This window comes from Canis lupus, chromosome 8 (assembly GCF_048164855.1).
Source record: "Canis lupus baileyi chromosome 8, mCanLup2.hap1, whole genome shotgun sequence".
In the NCBI taxonomy this organism is placed as follows: Eukaryota; Metazoa; Chordata; class Mammalia; order Carnivora; family Canidae; genus Canis; species Canis lupus.
Window position 1 is genome coordinate 606,457 of NC_132845.1, and position 19,939 is coordinate 626,395.

The 19,939-nt window shown below is 44.4% G+C and overlaps 1 long non-coding RNA gene across 3 annotated transcripts; it reads right to left on the reverse strand.

Annotated features, from left to right (window-relative positions):
* Positions 1 to 7,885: 7,885 nt before the first annotated feature.
* LOC140637760 (uncharacterized) lies at positions 7,886 to 19,270 on the reverse strand. 3 transcript variants are annotated; one of them, XR_012034791.1, is made up of 4 exons: positions 18,961 to 19,261; positions 17,972 to 18,244; positions 10,649 to 10,887; positions 7,886 to 10,261 (listed from the first exon to the last, which is right to left on the reverse strand). It is a non-coding gene; the product is annotated as an uncharacterized lncRNA (long non-coding RNA). The 3 variants fall into 3 exon arrangements; XR_012034792.1 differs by lacking the exon at positions 7,886 to 10,261 and adding an exon at positions 18,396 to 18,513 and having other exon boundaries at positions 10,571 to 10,887; positions 18,961 to 19,270; XR_012034790.1 differs by lacking the exon at positions 7,886 to 10,261 and having other exon boundaries at positions 10,571 to 10,887; positions 18,961 to 19,242.
* Between the last annotated feature and the right edge of the window lie 669 nt (positions 19,271 to 19,939).

Consider the following 19,939-nt stretch of genomic DNA (forward strand, 5'->3'; position numbering starts at 1 on the left):
CCCATATTTTCACAAGTATTTCATGAGGCATGGGATGTGGTTTCTGAGGGAGGCTGCATCGGGTTCTTCAGAGTGCCTCGGGGTTTGCCGGGGGCACCTGCCGCTCTCTACAAGGACATCCGTCATGCAGTCGGTGGGCCGGAGAGATGTCCCTTGACTCGTGGAAGGCTAGTCGCTCCTCCCAGCTTGAGGCAAACCCAAGTGTCTCCTTTGCTTTCCCTTCTCCTTTTACAGCCTGATAAGACTCCATTCCAGAGTCTAGGCTGCTGCCAGGCTGGAATGTTCTGTTTGTTTTGGTCCTGAGTCCTGAAGGGAAGTCCTTCCTGGGATGGAGGCGGAGCGAGGGAGTGGCCAAGCAGCCATGTGGCAATCCTGCCGGCTAGTGGCGACACAGAGTATGGGCCTGCACCGACGACAGGGCAGCCTGGGAGCCAGCTCCCCAGCTTGACTCCAATAGAGGGCACGGGTTTAGTCACCTGATTTACACATGGTGGGAGGGAAGAAGTCATGTGTCCAGGGTGTTGACACAGTTGGGACTGGAATCTGGTCTCTCTCGGATCCCAACTCATTTGAGAAAACTTATGAAGCATTTTCAGCAAACAAGGACAAACAGGCTACCATGTGCAAGATTATTTCTATTTCTCACAGCACGTCTCCAAAGAAGATATTTTTAATGTCTATTTTATTGATCACAAACTTCAGCCAGAGATATTACTTGTCCAAGGCTATTTGGTAGTGAAATTAGGGTCCACCAACACTAACTTGGGTTCACTGAGGCTGAAGTATCAAGCTTTCATAATATATTACTAGGCGCAAATTATTTTAGTCCCTGTCACAGTTTCTTTCAAATGTTAGATAGAAAATATTTTTTTTTGGTAAATGCATATAGAAGAAAAGCCCCCAAAACTATTGCTTTGACCCTAACTGAAGCCAGCGTAACTCAAAAAAAAAAAAAGCCATCATGGAGGAAATGGTATTGAGGATGGGTCTTGAAGAAATGATAGGCTTTCGAAAGACAAGTGATCTGATAATAAAAGGCATCCAGGAAGAGTGAACCGCATGAGAAAAAGTATGATAACAGTTTGGGAAACAGCAAAAAATCCATTTTTGGCTAGAATTATAATGTAAGTCTGTGATTTGGGGAACCATGAGGTATATGAGCTACTTGGGGACCTGACCGCCAAGGGCTTGGAAGAGGAATTTGTACTTTTCCCTTGAGCAACTGGAAGTGAAGGAAAGTTTTGGTGAACAGGATCATGGCACGAGTGAAACTACACTTTAGGAAGATTTTTTTGACAGCTGCACATGGGGCAGATAATAAAGGGGCACAATCCACAAGGACAAGCAATAGGGAAGGAAGGGATGGGTACCACGTCCTGTGAAGAGAGACGCTGATAGATACGCATGTCTAGGGAGAGAGAGGGCCAGGACGGAGCTATCCTGTTGGTTATATAGAATAGAAATGGCAAAGTTTAGAAAATATGCCTAATTGGCAGTATACATAAAATTGATGAAAATACCAACTGCCCATGTGAAATTATTATTTTCAAAAATTTAGATATGGTGGGTATGCTGATGGAGATTTGGGGGAAGTTAAGGGCCCCACCGCAAGCTGCCCTTTAGCACCGCTACTGCCTGTAATCCATCACCTGCAACGGGGGTCAGTCTTTGGACTGTTGTAATCTTCTCTCGTTTAGAACCGTGATCTCGCGTAGTTTTCTGGGATTTGACCAACTCTGGGCCTTGAGGTCTGGGATTAAAAGGGAGGTGAGAAGAGAGTCTGGAGTTTCCTGGAGATACTAACTTATGGGAAAGTAATATATTGACCACGCCGACTTGGAAAGTGTCTGGGGCGAGGTAGGGTCTGTATATAGAGAGTTCTATGTGCCAAAGCTGGGCACTTTGCGGCAGCTCCTTGCAATCTTCATAAAAGCCTTGCAGGGTTATTGTCATCCTCCTGCGTAGAGACGAGGAAACTAAGACAAAGAGGAGAGGCACCCTTCCTGGTATCGCATCTATCTAGGAGAGCTGAGACTGAACTCAGGTTCGCCGCACTCCGAATCCCGTGTCCTTTCTACTCTGCTTGAGAGTTGGGGCCAAGCAAGTGGGGGAAAGGAAGGCGACGAAGATAAACCCACATTTTAAAAATTGAATAAGACTACAAGAATAGGAGTCAGGCGGGAAGATGAACTGGTTTGTTGAAGAAAAATTCAGCTTGGACGTGTCGGCCGGTCCAGACGGTGTATCAAGTACATAGTTGCTAATGTGAAAATGGGGTTTGGAGGGTGTGGAGTGAGGTGGATTTGGGAATTATCTGAGAAGATGCCAAGGGGCAGGGCACAGAACAGTGCTTCCATCCGTCGGGGGAGCCAAAGACACTCTGTCTGACTGTCTGTCCATCTGGCCAACGATTTAGAAGAGGTGATTTGTGCTCCTTGTACAGTTTATACAGTGAAAAGTAAGCCTCCTTTCCCTGCCTTTGGTCCAGCTGGAGTCGAAGAGCTTGTCCATCCTAATTTATAAAGATTGAGCAAGTGTGCTGTGTGTAAGCACATGGGGATGAGGAAGACAGGGGAGGAGAATGCATTTCTAACTCATTTGCCTGGAGAGGGTGCCTTTTAAAATATGTCCCCGAAAGCTGATATCTGCTCGTAGTCCCTGTCTCCACACGGAGGAATCCATCACTACCAAAGTAATGTGTATTTTTCCAGAGATTTCTCAGGCATTTACAGACATAGATGTATGTGCCCCTACCTTCCTCCATTCCATGCACGTTGTTCTGTCCCTTGCTTTTGTCTCACAACCATCTCTTTCAGAGGTTTTTTTCATGTCCATACGGCGAGAACTGCTTCCTCATTTTTAGGGACAACGTCGTGTCTCGGTGTTCACCATATATGCCATCAGGTAATAGGAAAAGTATTTAGTACAAACAATACTGCGGTGAATGTTCTTATATGGGCACATAACTCCATTGTAAGTTGAGGAAGATCTATAATTATATTTTATTGGTAATTGTATTTTAAGTGAATATCATAATCTTGCAGAAGGCAGCTAAGGAAAGGGATAGAAAGGAAAGGAAAAGGGGAAGAAGGAGGAGAAAGGGAAAGAGGGAACTCAAGTTAATTAATGAGCCCAGTATTTGATCATACACCTTCAGTCGTTGGCAGGGTAGGGTGTGTAGTACAGGTGTGTGCGTTGGGGTTGGGGGCTTAGTGGTCTTGTTTATTATAGGAGTATTGGAGAAGAAATTCTGAAACATTTTAGATGTATTATTATAATAGACGATTGAATAAATATGATACTGGGAGCCAAGATTCTGTTTATGGAGGAAGGGACGTACACGTGTGGAATATGGAAAAGCAAGAAAAAAAAACCACTAATTGGAAGTTTCAGTGCAGAGCCTTGATTTCTAAAAAAAAAAAAAAAAAAAAGAAATTGTGTGTGTATGTGTCTCTTTATATGTCTACGCATTTTTATGAATTTGTGTGTAGATGCATATTTGTATGCATGTGAATGCATAGGCTTCCCGGCTCTGATTGAAGAAGCCAAGAAGCAAAGACACGTGTATCATCCGAATCTTGATTTCTTTTTCTTTTTTTTTTCGAATCTTGATTTCTAATACCATTCCCCACCAAAAGGAAGTAGAGCTCCTGAGAAAAATGACCGCAGAATTGGAGCAGAGGAGGTACAAGACGGGCCCGGAACATCTTATTATACCATATAGTGAGGAAATGTTACCAAAAGAAGAAGAAAAAAGTCACGAGAACACAGGAGCTAGCTTTGAAGGGCTCCTACTGGCCAAATCTGGGACAATGTAGACAATAAAACAATTAAGTCTAGTAATGAATTCGGAAGAGAAATTCATGAGTCCAGGAGATGACAGACAGGGGAGGAAGAGGGGCTCTCGCCCAGAGTAGAATGCCGAGGACTGACTGTTCTGTAGCGGGAAAGTCGCAAGTTTTACGACCATCACAGTGAAGATTGAATTAGGCAAGCATCATTAACAGATGCCACATCTAGAGGGAAATTTTGCTGAGGAGCGGGATATTTGCATGGGTTTTTAGTCCCCTCTTACAGATTTCTTATTAGTCACAAGGAGGAATTACAAAAGCAGTAAGTACATAGCAGAGAAGTCAGACTCCTTGACCAGGTGATGAGAATTATCTCCAGTGAGGGACAGACACGGGCTCCAACCAAGACACCCTCCGAAGGATGTAACAGGTCCTGTGCACGTGCTGGTCAGGAGTAAATGGGATCACACGGACACATCAGACAATCCTAAAACGAGGTCAAGAGAAGGGAGGTGGATTCTTCAAAAATGGTAATGTCATGACCCACAAGGACGGACTGTGGAGCTATTCCAGACTAACGGGGACCGGGGAGACCTGACAACTAAGTACAGTGACTGACCTTAGGCTGGATCCTCGATGGGACGGGGAAACGCCATAAAGGACATTAGCGGATAGGCTGATAATATCGGGATTTGGACAGTAGATTATATAATTGTTGGTTGATAGACTATCCCTATTCTTAGGAAATACACATTGAGTGATTTAGGGGTAAAGAGTCCTGAAGAACAACCATATAAAACAGAATAAACTTAGCAGTGGGCAGGGGTGGATAACGGGTGCATGGGTGCTCATTTGCACTCTTCCTATTTTTGCGATTTTTCATAAGCTTGGAATTACTCCCGAATAACAAGTCAATTTAAAAATGGCACATTTTACAAAAGTGTTAAAAATAACAGAAGAGGATCTAGAACAAGTATCATCTAACGGGTGGGACAAATGGGGGTGGATGCAGATTATCACGGCAGTTAGACAACGCCTTCTATGCAAAATCTGCTTGATTTATTAGGTGGGCAAATGGAAAACAAGCTTGTGGTGTCGTGCAGTAGTCGCATAAAGACACAGCCTGTCGTCTTGCCATGGTCCATCTGTTTCTAATGCCACAGGAGAAGTTATAAATATCTCAGAATGAGTCAACTTGAGGAAAACCATTCAAAAGTTCTCATTCTTAAAAATGAATGACGCTGTTTGTTCAACCAGTTATAATGCGGCATTTGTTTGGCAAAGGGAAATACGATCGATTCAGAGACAAACAACAAAACGGCCTCTTGGCAAGTGTGTGGAGTCTGTGTCCGAGCAAGGGGTGCCTAAGAGGCGCGCGGCGAGCCGTCCTGTGGAGGAGCAGGACGTGCCATTGACGTTCACCTCCCAGGACAGGCCTTCTCCGCCGGCTGTGCGCCCGGGCATCGTCGCTTGGCAAGGTGTGCTTTCCCCTTTGCGTGGCGCGGCTTGCTGGCTGCGGAGCTCACCGTGCCAGGTGCCTGGGGGGTGCCCCCATCTCTGAGGCCTGCGGCCCTCGCCCAGCCCCGGCGCTGAGTGTGAACCTGGACCAGGCCCACGGAACCATCCGGCGTCGTTTGGCCTCCTTCCCTGTCTGTGCATCTCTCACTGTCTGCGCGGTCGTCACCGGCACGACACATACAGACATGCTCAGTGTCCACGAACACGCAGCTCAGACACACGGAGGGTTTCCGTGGCCACGGGGGGAGCTCGGACAGACAGGTGAGCCAGTCGGCGTGGACGGTTCTGGAGGCGGCTGTTCACGCAGCCTCTGGGGGGAGGCTCCACGCCATCGAGGGGTCGGTGCAAGGTGCAGGACCGCAGCTCTTGGACGGGCTCTGATCCCCCTGCCTCCCCTCTCCCCTCCTCCTTGCTCCCCTGCACCCTATAATGCGGAGGCCCTAAGCTCTGCCGCGGGCCCGCCTGCTGGGGATCCAGGGCGTGTGGTTATTAGTTGCTCAATGAATATTGAAAAGTATGGGCAAAGCTAAAGGACTCGGTTCGTATTTTTGTTTTGAGGCTTAGCACCCTCTAGTGGAAACTGGTTTTCTCTTTCAATCACACCGAGACGGCCCCCCAAAGGGTTGTTTTGTGTGAACCGGTTAGCACCCCCAGATAGATAGAGGTCGGGCCGATACAACGGGAAGTAAAGCTGCTGCTCTTCTACTGCTTTGTCCCCTGCAGGTGCCAGCGTCCTGACGTACTTCTATCGCTAGCTGCAGGAGTAATCGTAAAATGGAAAAAGTAGCACTGACTGAACCCACATCAGAAAGTACGAATCAAACATAAATAGAAAAAAAAAAATCAATTCTGGTTATGTCACAGCAAGATATCTGGTGGGTCTTCTAGAGAATCTTCACTAAACAAATGCATTTTCTTGGGTGTACCTTGTGTTGCTCTTGCCCCCGCCGTGTGCGCTGGTATCGAGGTGGTCGTTGCTGAAAGCCTCAGCCTTGACCCCCGCCAGGGATCCGAGCTGATGTGAGGGATGCCTTCTTCATCACTGAAGCTGAGCTTTATTGCTTAAACGTCCACCGCGCCCTGCCTGCTGTTAATCTCCGAGACCACATCCACCCCTGGGAGAGAGTTAGTGTCTTTTGTTTTCACTGCCCACGTCCACTCCAGCCTTCGGCTTGGGAGCTCTAACCCTCCTCCACGTTCAGCCGTGAACTTCCCTTGGAAGATGACTTAGCGGGGTCCAGTTAGCGTATAGCACCGTCCTAGCGACAGTGACTGGTCAGGGGTGGGTCTGCGGCCAAATCAAGACCATGAAGGGTAAAGAGATTTGATTTTAAAGTGTTTCCGTTCAACGTTTTGGAAAGAGAATTTCCTCTTGCGCTGGATGGGGTCTTGCGGTGATGTGCACCTGAAGCTGCCGAGAGCCACCAGGCAAAGCTTGGAAACGTAGCCCGTCCAGGGGGAGCGGAGCGGAGAGACGGGTCCTCACGTTAGCCTTGAATTCTTGAATGAGGCCGCTGGTGCAGCCAGCCTTACCTAGAGGTTTCATAATCACAGGAGCCACCACCTTCTCCTCTCTGCTTAGATTGACTTGAGCTTTTTTTTTTTTTTTTAAATAAATTTATTTCTTATTGGTGTTCAATTTGTCAACATACAGAATAACACCCAGTGCTCACCCCGTAATGACTTGAGCTTTTTAATCCCTCTCAATTAAAAGATGCCTAATTGGTAAACAATTTAATTCTGCACTCACGGTCTTGCTCTCCAACTTGATTCTCTTTTGTTATTCATTATTTTAGTGATGCCATTGTCATTTATCCAGCTGGCCCAGCTAGAAGCCTAGGAGTCATCTGAACACCTTTCTCTTTCTTAAGCCCCACATCTGATCCACCGCCGAGTTTTTGGATATTTTGCCATATAAATATTTCTTGAATGCATCTACTTCTTTTTGTCCAAGATAACCTCATCTTTCACCTCAGCTCCTAACACAAAATGAAACAAAATGAAATAAACAAAACCTCCTAAATATTTCTGAATATCCCTTCATGCATCCTCTAATCTATCCTCCATTCTTCATCCAGAAGGCTTTTCTTCAGAGTACAAATGTGGTAATATCATCCTCCTCACATCCCAATCTTCTGGTTAAAACCTTACTGTTACTCTTAGGATAATAAAACTTATATTAGAAGGTCTGTTTCTCACCCACCTTTCTAGTCTAATCTCACCCTCGTACTCAGTCACTCAGCCCCCATATGTGTTGATTTTTCTGCCTCTATGTGCTTCCCTCCCCTTTTTGTATCTTAACTTTGAGCTATTTCCTCAAATAAACCTTCCCTGGCCCCTTCAATTAGGTTCAATAATGCTATTACAGCCTCTCGTATCACTACGTGCTTGATTTGAGATCTATACAGAACTAGGGATGATTTTTCTTTCTTTGCCATGTTTAAAATTTTTTTTAAAAAACAAGAATGAAATGCTAAGACGCAAAGCAGTAAAAAAAATTAGACATCCTTTTATCAACTATTAAAAGCAACGTGCAAACTATACTCAGTTCTGAGTACTTCCGACTTCCGACACCGCCATTTGTCGGAAGGTGGTCTTAATCCCAGAGCAGATGTTCCTAGGACAGGTACGCGGTTGAGGGGTGAGAAGAGACAGTGAGTGGGAGGAAGGGAAAGGATCGACGTAGAGCAGATGGACCAGGTTTCCTAGTTCTTCTTAAAAACCTGTTGAATGAGAAGAGATTGCAATGGGTCTTACCGCCCTGGTGTGGAACAAAAGTCTATATAATTTCACTCTCATGTGCAAGTTTGAAGTCCAATCCATCATCCCAGATTAGAGTTCACAGATCTTGTGGCAGCTAACGGTGAATGTTGCTTGTATCTCTGTTGATGTGAGAATAGGCTGCAGAGAGAAGAGTTGGCGGACAGTCTCCAGACGCTGTGCCTTTGGGATCCATTGAAATGTCCACGTCAAGGAAGCTATGTGCTCTTTGGGCTGCTCCAGGCCAACAACAACATGGCAGAGGTGGTACCGCTGGGTCATTCCCACGCACCGCAGGACTCCTCGGGTGGGTGACCTGGCTCCGGGGTACCCGGCTGGTTTGCTCAAGACTCTCTGAGCTCAGTCCTGCAGTCTGGGGGCTCTGCTGACCCCATCCTCCTTCTCTCTTCCCTCCTTTTACAACTGTCAGGTGAGCAGCATGGTCTGAAGGCCCTTTCCATCTACTGTTCCTCCTTTACTCTTCATAGTTGGTTCCCTCCATTGATCATCTGCTTCCCTGGAGGATCAGCACTGACACACGTGTTTGGTTGGGAGCTGCTCGTGGAAGGGAGTGTGGAATGTTACCCTTCCCCCTTTCGCTGTATCTGATAGGGGACCCATCCTTCATGACAACCTAGATGTCCGCGTTGGCTAGTTGGCCGCACACCCTCAGTTGATCATCACCATCGATGAGGTTTATTCCAAATCTCCTGATGAGGGAGAGCTTTAGGTCTGTACAGATCTGGTTGGTGATAGACCTGTCTCTGAGCAGCTGTCTAGACATCTGTGGTTTCTGTGAAGTAACTGGCTGCCTCTTCCATTGGGCAGCCATCTTATCTACATCTCTGATGAGTATGATCAATTTGGTAAAAGCCTTCCCGTCCCTTCCTGTCCATCTTTGGATGTCCCTGTCTTCTTGTTCTTGAGATCGGTGGGGGTAGTTGTGATCTAGCTGTTCATGTGTCTCAGGAAACATGGTGTACTTGTGGTGGGGAGTAGCGTTGGGGCCTGAGCCTTGCCTTTTGTGCTTGACCTTGCCAGTGTTCATCCCTTCCTCCCCATATTCCTTTCCCCCAGTTCTGGTGGCAAGCCCTAAGGCTCAGCAGATAAGAAATTGGCAAGCAAGGCGCACGTCTCCACTTCCTGCAACCCCACTGCAAGATAGCTGTTGGTCTCATGGAGGCCTCAGACCAGGAGTAGAGGGTGAGGGTTCATGCAGCAAACTCTAACATCCAGGAGCTTGGCTTTGACCCCAAGAGAACTCTTCCTGTTCTTTAGCTCATTTTAATTTTTGTCTCACTTCTCCAAGCAAAGGTACAAGGATTGGGAAGATGAACCATTTCAGTTTCCTCAGACTTTTGTGCTGTCACATAAGTTCTTTCCTGAGTTTAATGTAGGCATTTTGGAGTGGATATGGGGAGAGTCAAGAAAATAAAGGAAAATTTAGGTCTTAAGTGGCTCTCATACATATCTTGCAAAAGCAGTTATGGTGTCTACTTTATTGAGTGATGGGGATTCAGTAAGATAATACACATAGTGGGTTCAGAATTGTGCCTCCACATAAACTATCAGTAATATTAACTGATTGCATTGACGAAACATTTAGCTGAAAATTAAAAAAATATTATATAAAATTTTTAATACAAATTTCTTGTTTCCCAACAAATATGAGGATTTGTAGGACATGCCCATTTTGTTCAAAATGGTAAAAGAAAGCATTTTGTTGTCTTTATAATAAGAAAACCATGAAATTGTGATTTACTGGGAAATCTTTGTTCATTCGTAGTTGGAGGTGTGATAAAATGACGTGTATGACCTGTTATAATAGCAGGGATAGAATCCAAAGGAGAGGGCACTGTCATCCTTGAAAGTCATCTGCTTTTAATTAATTAATTAATTAGTTAGTTAGTTAATTATTGACTCTTTTTAGAGAGCAAGGAGAGGCAGAGGGTAAGGGAGGCAGATCATCTTAAGCAGGCTCCGTGTTAGTGTGGAGTCCAACACGGGGCTTGGTCTCATGATCCTGGAGATCATGACTCTTAGATCCTCATCTGAAATCAAGAGTTGGTTGCTTAACCGACCGAGCCATACACGCGCCCCCATGTCCTCTGCTTTCTAACGCTGTACTTCCTTTGGGATTTCTTCTCAGCCTGTACGTCCAGGTTCTCTGGCTCAGAGGTGAAGGACTTTCACTGTGTGAAAATAAGGAAGTGATTGCCAGATGCGGTGCCTCTGAAAGAGTTATTTTAGCTCAGTCTGTTAAGAGCTGTGTGACCATGTGTATGTTGTTTTGCAGTCTATTCCCTTCACTACTTGGCCACTTCATCCACCGTGAGCGTGTGGTTTGAATTGGGCCACCGTGACTCACTGGGTCATATTTCCCAGGTTTTTATGTTATCACTATGCCCATGCGCTCGCTAGAGCACATTCTTCCTCAATTACCATATTGATATGAGTTTAAAAATGAGTGATCTTTAAAATATCATGTTAGTACAGTTCCATTTCTTGAATGCTGCCAGTATTTATTCCTCTAGATAAGGGTTTGCAAATTGTGGCCCACCAGCTATTTTTGTAAGTACCGTTTTATTGGAACATAGCCATGCTGATTTGGGTAACTGTTGTCTGTGGCTGCTTTTGCACAACGGCAGAGTTCAACAGTTGCAACACAAACATGTGGCCTTCAAGTGTAAAATCTGTACAGAAAAAGCTTGTCCACTCGTGTTCTTTGGTGTGATTATTTCTGCAGAAGAATGTTCACAACTGGGACATACAAGATGGGCTTCTCCACCTTCTCTTAGGGGCAGCTCTTCGGCCACTTCTGACAAGGAAAGAGAGAGAGGATATGATTATTTTCTAGATTGTTTTAATTGGGTTATATGATCAGGGAATGAACCAAAATCAGCGCTGCTGCCAGGAAACCTGTCATCCCCTGTCCAATGGCCCTATTCTCAGTTTATCCTTAAGCACGTGGACTTTAAGACCCAGCTCTCCACTCCTTTTGGGATTACATTAATATGACACTATTTGAATGAGAAGGGAGAAGAGGATGGTTAGATTTTCCCTTTCATCTATATTTTGCCTCAAGTTGGCAGCCTTTCCTCTCTGCTTTGGAACACGGCAATTACCCAAACCCTTTTCATACTAATACCTGCATAGCAGGGGGCTGCTTTTGAAGTCGCCTGAACTTTGCAGTCGGTCCAGCTCATATTCCCTTTAGAGTTTCCCTACTAGTTGATTGAGTACAGCAGACCGTATATATGTCTCCTTCCTGTGTCTTAGCCTCTACTTCGTAGTTTCCTTTTGTCTCTCTGGGCAGTGGTTTATGGACTTTTGTTTTAATCTCTGTCTTCCAGTTCACTAACTCTCTTCACTGCTGAGTCTAATCTGCTGCTTTCTGATTTTGATTTTTTTTCCCATTTCTAGAATATGTATGTGGTTCTATTTTAAATCTTGCTGGCCAATTCTTTTTTTTTTAATTTAATTTATTTATTTATGAGAGACACACACACACACAGAGGCAGAGACATAGGCAGAGGGAGAAGCAGGCTCTCCACGGGGAGACCGACATGGGACTTGATCCCAGTACCCCAGGATCTGACCTGAGCCAAAGGCAGATGCTCAACTGCTGGCCACCCAGGTGTCTCTTGCTGGCCAATTCTAATAGTCTCTTGTGTCTTTGCAGTGCTCATTTTTATTTTTGAAACATATTAAATGTACTAACTTAGTATTTTGATTATTTTAACACTTAGTCTCTATTTATTTAGGCTGGTAACTTTTATTCATCATAGTTTGTTTCCTTCTTGGTTTGAGAATTTTTGGTGGTGAACTTACATGTCTTAGAATTTTAGTCTGAGAATTTTCTTTGAGTCTGTGCCTAAAATTAATTTTTCTAGGTGGATTTAATTTTTCTGCCAGATTTCTGAGCACTATCAACCAAGGGTCAAATATCATTGGCTTGGAGTTTTTAAATACACAGGTAGTGTGGATTTTGGCTCTTAAGCCACGAGAATGAAGATTTTGTGAAAAATCCCCAAGGGAGACATTTCTTTTTCTTTTCACATTTTTTTTCTTTGCACATTAAGACTGAGAAAGGCATGTATACTGTGAGCTTCTCTCTCTCTCTCTCTCTTTTTTTTAAAGAATTTATTTATTCATGAGAGACACACAGAGAGAGGCAGAGACATAGGCAGAGAAGCAGGCTTCCTGTAGGGAGCCCGACGTGGGACTCGATCCCAGGGCCCCAGGATCACGACCTGAGCTGAAGACACATGCTTAACCACTGAGCCACCATGAGTTTCTCTATAGGGAGAGGTTGATTCTAGTTTATTCATTGAAGTTTTTGCCTTTTGGTGGTCCTGACTTTATGGAAGGGTCTTTATTCAATCTCTTACTCTACTTAGACTTCTGACTGTCTCTCCTGACAGAAGCTGATTAAAATTCAGATTTTAGGCCACCAGGAATTAGCAAGTACCTTCAAGGAAAGTGTTGGCTCTTGCACTAACTTAATTTTTTGTGCATTATCGGACTCCTTTGAGTAATTCCGTTCCTTTCCACTAGCTCACTTATACATTCAAAATTTTGTTGCATTAATATTTTTTTCTTAGCAGTTTCTGGTGTGTTGTATGGATAGGATTTCACCTAACATTTTTATAGCCATATTGCCAGAAATGCCATTCATTTAAAAAGACTCTTTTTAATCTATTCTTGTATCCTTATGTCTTACACTCCTTCTTTTATTGCATTTTTCTTTTATTCTTCATGTTTCTCATTCTCATCCTCATTCAAATTCAAGTCCTCTACACCATATATTTGGACTATTGCAAGGGCCTCCAATATGGACTTCCCCACCTCCCTTTCCAGCTCATCCTTCATGTGATAGCCAGAAGTCTCCTTAGACAAATGAAACTCAAAACAGTCAGCAACAGGATTTTGTATCAGTATCTTGGAAACGAGCTCAGAAAGAAAATCATCAGCAATCCAAGGGAAAGATATATTATTGGGGGAAACCTGTAAGTAAATAAATATATATGACAATCCGATGAGCGAAGCAGATCCAAGAGACTGTCCCTGGGTTCAGAGAGAAAGGAGAGATCAGAGCTGACTGGATAGAAAGGTGGGATTCCAAATGGCCTTACAGAAAAGGTGGTCTCCCAGTCAAATCTTGAATTGTTATTATCCAGAAGAAAAAAGGATAAAAGTATTGTGGGAGCAGAAACACTACGTGCAGACACCCCTGCCTATGGTTTATTTGTAGACGAGAAAGTTGAACAAGATGGAGAATCAAAGACATAGGGGTAGAAGAGGTCGTCACGCGTTGGATTTCTGTTCTGCAGAAACATGTCACAGTAACGCCACCTCCTCAGTTCTTCCTTGTATCGTATCGTAGCTCACCAACCCCGCAGGTTGACAGAGAGGTAGTCTTAGGTTCTAGACTACTTGAAGTTTCTTTGTTAGTCGCCTCGTCCATGCCGTAGCTGAGGCTTACATTTTCTCCACTACATCTTTCCAAATGGGTTTGGAATCTCCTCTTTAATGCTTTTATGAGCAGATTGTGTGGGGCACAGTTGCTTGGACCAGGTTCAGGAGTCAGATAGCCCACATTCAAATCCTAGGTCACTACTGTGGGAGACTACGGCCAGACCTGCTGCACTGAAGGCTCCAATGGGCATCCTGGCCCAACAAGAGCCGAAATACGGAAATTACAAGATTGTATAACTGTGGCTCAACCAAAAATTATGAAGCTGGAGCCTCAACACAAGGGTCTAAATGATGCGGTTCCCTCTAGCCTACAAAGGATTCTTCCAAACTGGAAGATCTATGTGAGTTGCTGAAAGGACTTGACTTTAGGCGTGGTTCCTTGGGGAAAAATGTTGTCACTAGAGAGATTTATCTCCTTCCCATCCTGCTTTTATGTGTAGTAGTATTATTATTTTCGCATTGCTTACTGGTTGAGGCAATAGTAAAACAACAGGAAAATTAATCTAATCTAGCTCAGGGTTACCAGTTTTGGCAGTCTTTTGACTGTCACCATGACCAAATTCTGCATAGCTTAATCACTTCCAAATTATGATTTGCTCATCTGTGAAATGGAACTGATTTGAGGGTTAAATGTGATAATGGTAGCAAAGTCCTTGACAGTGCCTGCCTCACAGGAAGTGGGAGTGATGATGGGTATTATTGCTGAGTCATTGTCTCAGATAGTTACCCATTCTATTGGCGCCACTGCTTTCTTGTCTTGAATTGGAGGGCCATGCCTATACACTCTACCTCTTGATTTTCATCCCAAACTTTTGTAGAATGAGTCAAATTTTTCCTTCATAGCTGTTCTCTTCTCATGTTACCTTTAAATCATTTAGCTTGCCTACCCCGTCTTAGCTCAGGGCCCTCCATCTTTCCATTTAATTATACCAAAATCTTAGAGTCAGGTTGATTCCTCTCTTTTTCTGATATCCCAGGTCCAATCTGTTGCATCTCCCTGTTACAGTTTGTCCAAGCTACTGTAATGTCTCCCCTGGCTATTACCGTAGCCTTCTAATTGGTCCCTCTGTCCTAATCCCCATTTAACTTATACTCAATGGAGCAACCAAAGTAATCTGATAAAATAAAAATTGGTCCAATCTGTTACTTCTGTCCTCAAACTCTTAAATCACTTTCCATCTCATTCAGAGTAAATGACACATTTCTCTTCATATGAGCTAGGAGGCCCTATATAAGTTGAACTCCTGCATCTCTTATTTCATTGTCTCCTACTCTCCCCCTTCCTCACCCCTATACACACTGACTTCCCCGATTGGATGCTTTGTGCCATGTTGTGACTTTCTGAGTCCAAAAGCATGACTTCACATTATCTCCGTGCAGATATCTTTTGCTGAGCTATGGCTTTTCTTTGTTTTCTTTTTAATTTTTTTTAAAGCAGGCTCCACACCCAATGTGGGGTTTGAACTCATGACCCCAAGATCAAGAGTCACATGCTCTACTGATTGAGCCAGCCAGGTAACTCTAGATATGGCTTTTCAATTTCATCTCAAATTCTGGTGTTCTCATGCAGCTCATGACCATTCCAAGTGCGTGTTGTGTTTACATTTAATCAACATGTCAATTATGTCCTCATGTAATCCATGATAGAAATGTTGAGCAGATCAGATTGGAGAACAAAGACCTTTCACTCACTGCTAGAGGTCTTTATTTATATTTTTATTTATAGTTTTTAAATTTTAATTTTTTAATTTAAATTCAAGTTGGTTAACATATAGTGTCTTATTAGTTTCAGAGGTAGAATTCAGTGATTCGTCAGCATCACAGTGCTCCTCATGTCACACACCCTCCTTAAGGCCTGTCACCCAGTGACCCCATCGTCCCACTCAGCTTCCCTCCAGCGACCTTCAGTTTGTTCCCTAGAGTTAAGAGTCTCTTATGATTTACCTCTTTCTCTGTTTTTATCTTATTTCTCCTTCCCTTCCCCTCTGTTCATGTTTTGTTTCTTAAATTCCACATGCGAGTGAAGTCATATAGTATTTGTCTTTCTCTGACTGATTTATTTTCTTAGTATAATACCCTCTAGTTCCATCCATGTCCTTGCAAATGTCAAGATTTCATTCTTTTCAATGACTGAGCAATATCGCACTGTATATACCACTAGAGGCTTTTAGATAACATTACTAAGACCACTCATCTAGTTGCAAATACTTGTGTCTCTTCATTCTATATTCTCAAGCTTGTTCCTTAGGAAGATGAGGAAATACAGGAAAGGACATGAATTTCTCAAGGACACATGGTTTATAAACAACAGATGTGGCTTGAGACTGTTGGTGCAAGGTCTTCCCTAATATTTCATAATGCTTTTAACATTTTTGTATTTTCTACCACAAAACACAATATTTTGCAAGTCCTCAATAAACATATGTTTATTGTTGATTAATATGCCTTGCCTTGGCCTTTTTTCAAAGTAAGTCCTTAATTTAGACCTGCGGTTCTCAACTGGGGGCAATTTTGCCTCGAGGGGACATTTGCCAATATCTGGGGACAATTTTTGATTGTCACAAATGGGCAATGCTACCAGCATCTACTGGGTAGAGGTCAGAGATACTGCTAATATCCTACAATATACAGACCAGTATCCTACAAGAAAGAATTGTCTGGTCCAGAATGTGCTGAGATAGAGGAACCCTGATTTAGAACTTAGCTTATTGATTTTATAAGCAGTTAAGAGAAGGTCTAAAAGTGCACCAAAGCAAGCTGATTATTTTTTCTCTCTGGTTTCCTGTTAATGGACCCAGCCTTTAAATAAAACAAAAGAGCACTTGAGCTGAAAAAAAACCCCAGATACACAAATAAAACCTTGCCCAGCTCCTTTTAGTACGTGAGGTCCTTGTTCATGTACTGAGAGGTGATAACCAAGCAACAGCCCCCCTCCTCAGCTGGGATAAAGAAAGTTGTACTCATTACATATTCATGTTTGCAATGGCATTCTTCGCTTAAGAGATTCAGGGCACATCATTAATTAAAGCAGTGAATTCCCCAGAAAGAACACTAATTAAATCTCAAAATCAAAACAGAATGGAAGGCAGACCTCATTTTTCCATCCCATCTGAGCAACTGAGAAAAACCCATACAGCTTTACTAGGCCAAGTGAGGGATGGTGGGATTTATCAAGAAGCCAGGCCAGCCACCTTCACTTACACTTTCTTTCTCTCCTTTCTTGCTGCTGGTTCCAAAAGGGGGCCGTAGGCAGAGCTGCCAAAAAGCAAATAGCTGGTTGGTAGTGGCAATGCCAGCGTTTTCATAGTATGGGCTTTATCTTCCCTCGAGAAGGAGCAGCAGGAGGCTTAGAGTTTAAGGAGTCAGAGATCCAGTCTCTTAACCTAGACAACCTTGGCCCCTACTTTTCTACTCCATATCTGGTATTTGGGCCACCTCACTGTTTAACTCCCGCATATTTACTGATTACTTCCATGTCTGTATTTCTCATTCTAGGAACTGCTGAATGCTTGGCATGCCTTGTCTTTTTAAAAATTCTCCAACAGCCCTATATACTCCCATTCGCATTTTCTAAATTATGAAATTAAGGTTTAGAGAAGTAATCTGTCCAAGATCGCATATATAGTAAGTGCAAAAGCTGGGTCTCAGATCTGTCTTTTATCCCCTCTTCATTCTTAATTCCATTGTTTGGCTCAAGTTCCTATTGTTTCTCATCTGAATCATTGCCTCAGTCTCCTAAACTAGACTCCCTGGTCTTGCTTCCTTCCATGCCATCCTCCTGTCTGCAACCGGAATAATCTTCCTAAAATGCAGACCCCCACAGGGGCGACTGGGTGGCTTAGTCAGTTGAGTGTCTGACTCTTGACTTCTGGTCGTGGTCTCCTTGTCATGAGATCGAGCCCCCCGTTCCTCATAGAGCCCTGTGTCAGGCTCCGTGCGCTCAGCACAGAGTCTGCTTGGGATTCCGTCTCTCCCTCTCCCTACCATAAATAAATATTTTTATTTATGTTTTTGTGTTGTGTCTCAGATCTCTCAGATCAATCAATCAGATCTAAAAAAATAAAAACGCAGACATAATAATGACCACCACCCCCATTAACCAAACTAAATGATTTACAGTTTCCCGAACTCATCAGATTTTATGCCTTCACACATATTGTTTATCTGACATTTAGTTTCCTTAAAAATCCAGCTGAAAAGGTGAGCCATATTGGGTAGAAAGGTAGTCTTCCCTTTCTTAAAATAGAGACCATCCTACCTGCCGTATTAGCATCAGTTAAAACAGAAAGAGGATAAAAATATAAACTGTCTGAATCCTTTCAACGTGTTTGTAAAATAATTTCCCACCCACAGTATTAGAAGACCTCGTTTCGGGGCACTGGTTACGTCACTTAAACGGATTCCATTAGGCCTGACCGTCTCACCGTCAGATGATGGTGAAGTTCACTGCTTTTCTCTTTCCCTTGTCTCTAAAACGCCAAAATTGTAATTCTTAAAAAAGTTCTGAAGGTGCCCCAAACATATTTCATTGATCTTTATACTGAAGATCAAACACGTATTCGGGGTAGATGTGTTTGTGGGTGTTCCGGTTGGCTCTTCTCTCAGCCCATGGACACGTTGACTCGTCTGGCGCTGTCTTTCAGGGGTGCTGCATTCAGGGAAGGGCGGTCCTTCTGCGTCTGTTTTACTTGCTTCTCCTGAAGGACATAAGTGGGACCGGAGAGACATTCACTGGCAACTCGCGGAAATCCCTGGCTCCCCCTGCAGCACCCAGTACCGTTCCCCTATCTCTGCCACTCTGTCCCTACCCAATCTCTCAATCTCCTCTCGCTCTTCCTCTCCACCCACCTGCTCCACCGCTTTGCAGCTGTCTCTCTTCTACTCCAGATAACCACCCAGCCGGCGTGTGTATTTTCCACACCTCCCACATTCCAGGGACTTCATTACGTGAAATCTAAGGATCAGTCTGGCGAGATCATGAGAGCAGGTGGAGAGGGAACAAAGTGGTGGCCAAATCAGGGCACTTATACTTTAATAATTTAGTCCCATTGCAATTGCAATTTTTTTTGTTGTTGTTGTTGGATGGGGTCCATACTACCATTTGTACTTAGGATTTTGGTGGTGCAAGAAAGCTTAGGATGGGAAAGTCAATTTTTTAATTATGTAGGTGAGGAGACAATAGATGCCCAGACAGATGCTTCGTGCCTGTGCTCAGGCCACTCGTGAGTGCCTTAGGTAACCTTCTGACCTGCAGTCAGGGTGTCTCCGCATGCTCTGTGCTGTGTGAGCGCTTCGCTCAGTGAGGAGCACGTGGCCTCTTGTAAGGTAGGTACTGGGTGAATGTGAGAACGAACAAAAGGAGATGTGATTTAGTTCTTACAATTAAAGTAGAGGACCCTCCTCCCAACCCTACCGTGACTGAAGGGGGCGCAGCAAGTGGGTCAGCTTGCCGGTCTGCTTCGGCTGTTTCAGTTATATTTTGCTGCAGATCACCTGAGGATCTGCTATTCCATTTCAGTGATGCCATGAACCTTTAAAATGAAGGTGAACATGTCCTACCCCACCCCAAATGGCTTTCTTAGTTTCTGTTGATGATGCTCTAATAGTAATAAAAAATAGTAGCAGGGGATCCCTGGGTGGCTCAGCGGTTTAGCACTGCCTTCGGCCTAGGGCGTGATCCTGGAGTCCCGGGATCGAGTCCCACATCGGGCTCCCCGCATGGAGCCTGCTTCTCCCTCTGCCTGTGTCTCTGCCTCTCTCTCTCTGTGTCTCTCATGAATAAATAAATAAAACCTTAAAAAAATAGCAACAATAATACTGATAGCTGCCATTGCTGTCTGCATTCCATGTGCCAAGCCTCCCACTGAACACTTCTAGTCTCTCACTTAATTTAATCTTCCAAATAACTCTACGAAATACCAAGGTGCGTGTGTGTTTTACAGATTAGGAAACGGAGGCCCCGGAGGAACAGGATAATTTACCTCCGTCACTGCATAAGTCGTAGAATCCAGGTGCAAAGTCAAGTCTCCGGGTCCCCAAGAGCCTGCGCCTTTCCTGCCGCCACTGAGGCAGAAGGTGAGGGCGCCCACCTGCCTCCCTCACTCCGCGTGGGCCTCTCTGGGGCTCAGGTTCATTCCAGGGGCTCAGAGCTGTGCCCCGATGCTGCTGCTAGGAGGGCAAGGGGAGCAAGGCGCTTTTCTGCTTCAAGGGGACTGTACCCCAGTGGGGAAAACAGACTCTCAGACCAGCCGGGTGTCGCAAGAAAGCCCGGCTGTGATGCTGGGGGCCCGGCTGTGATGCTGGGAGCCCGGCTGTGATGTTGGGGGCCCGGCTGTGATGCTGGGGACCCAGAGGGGACAGCAAGGGCCTGGCCCGGGGCCGGGAGGGCCGGC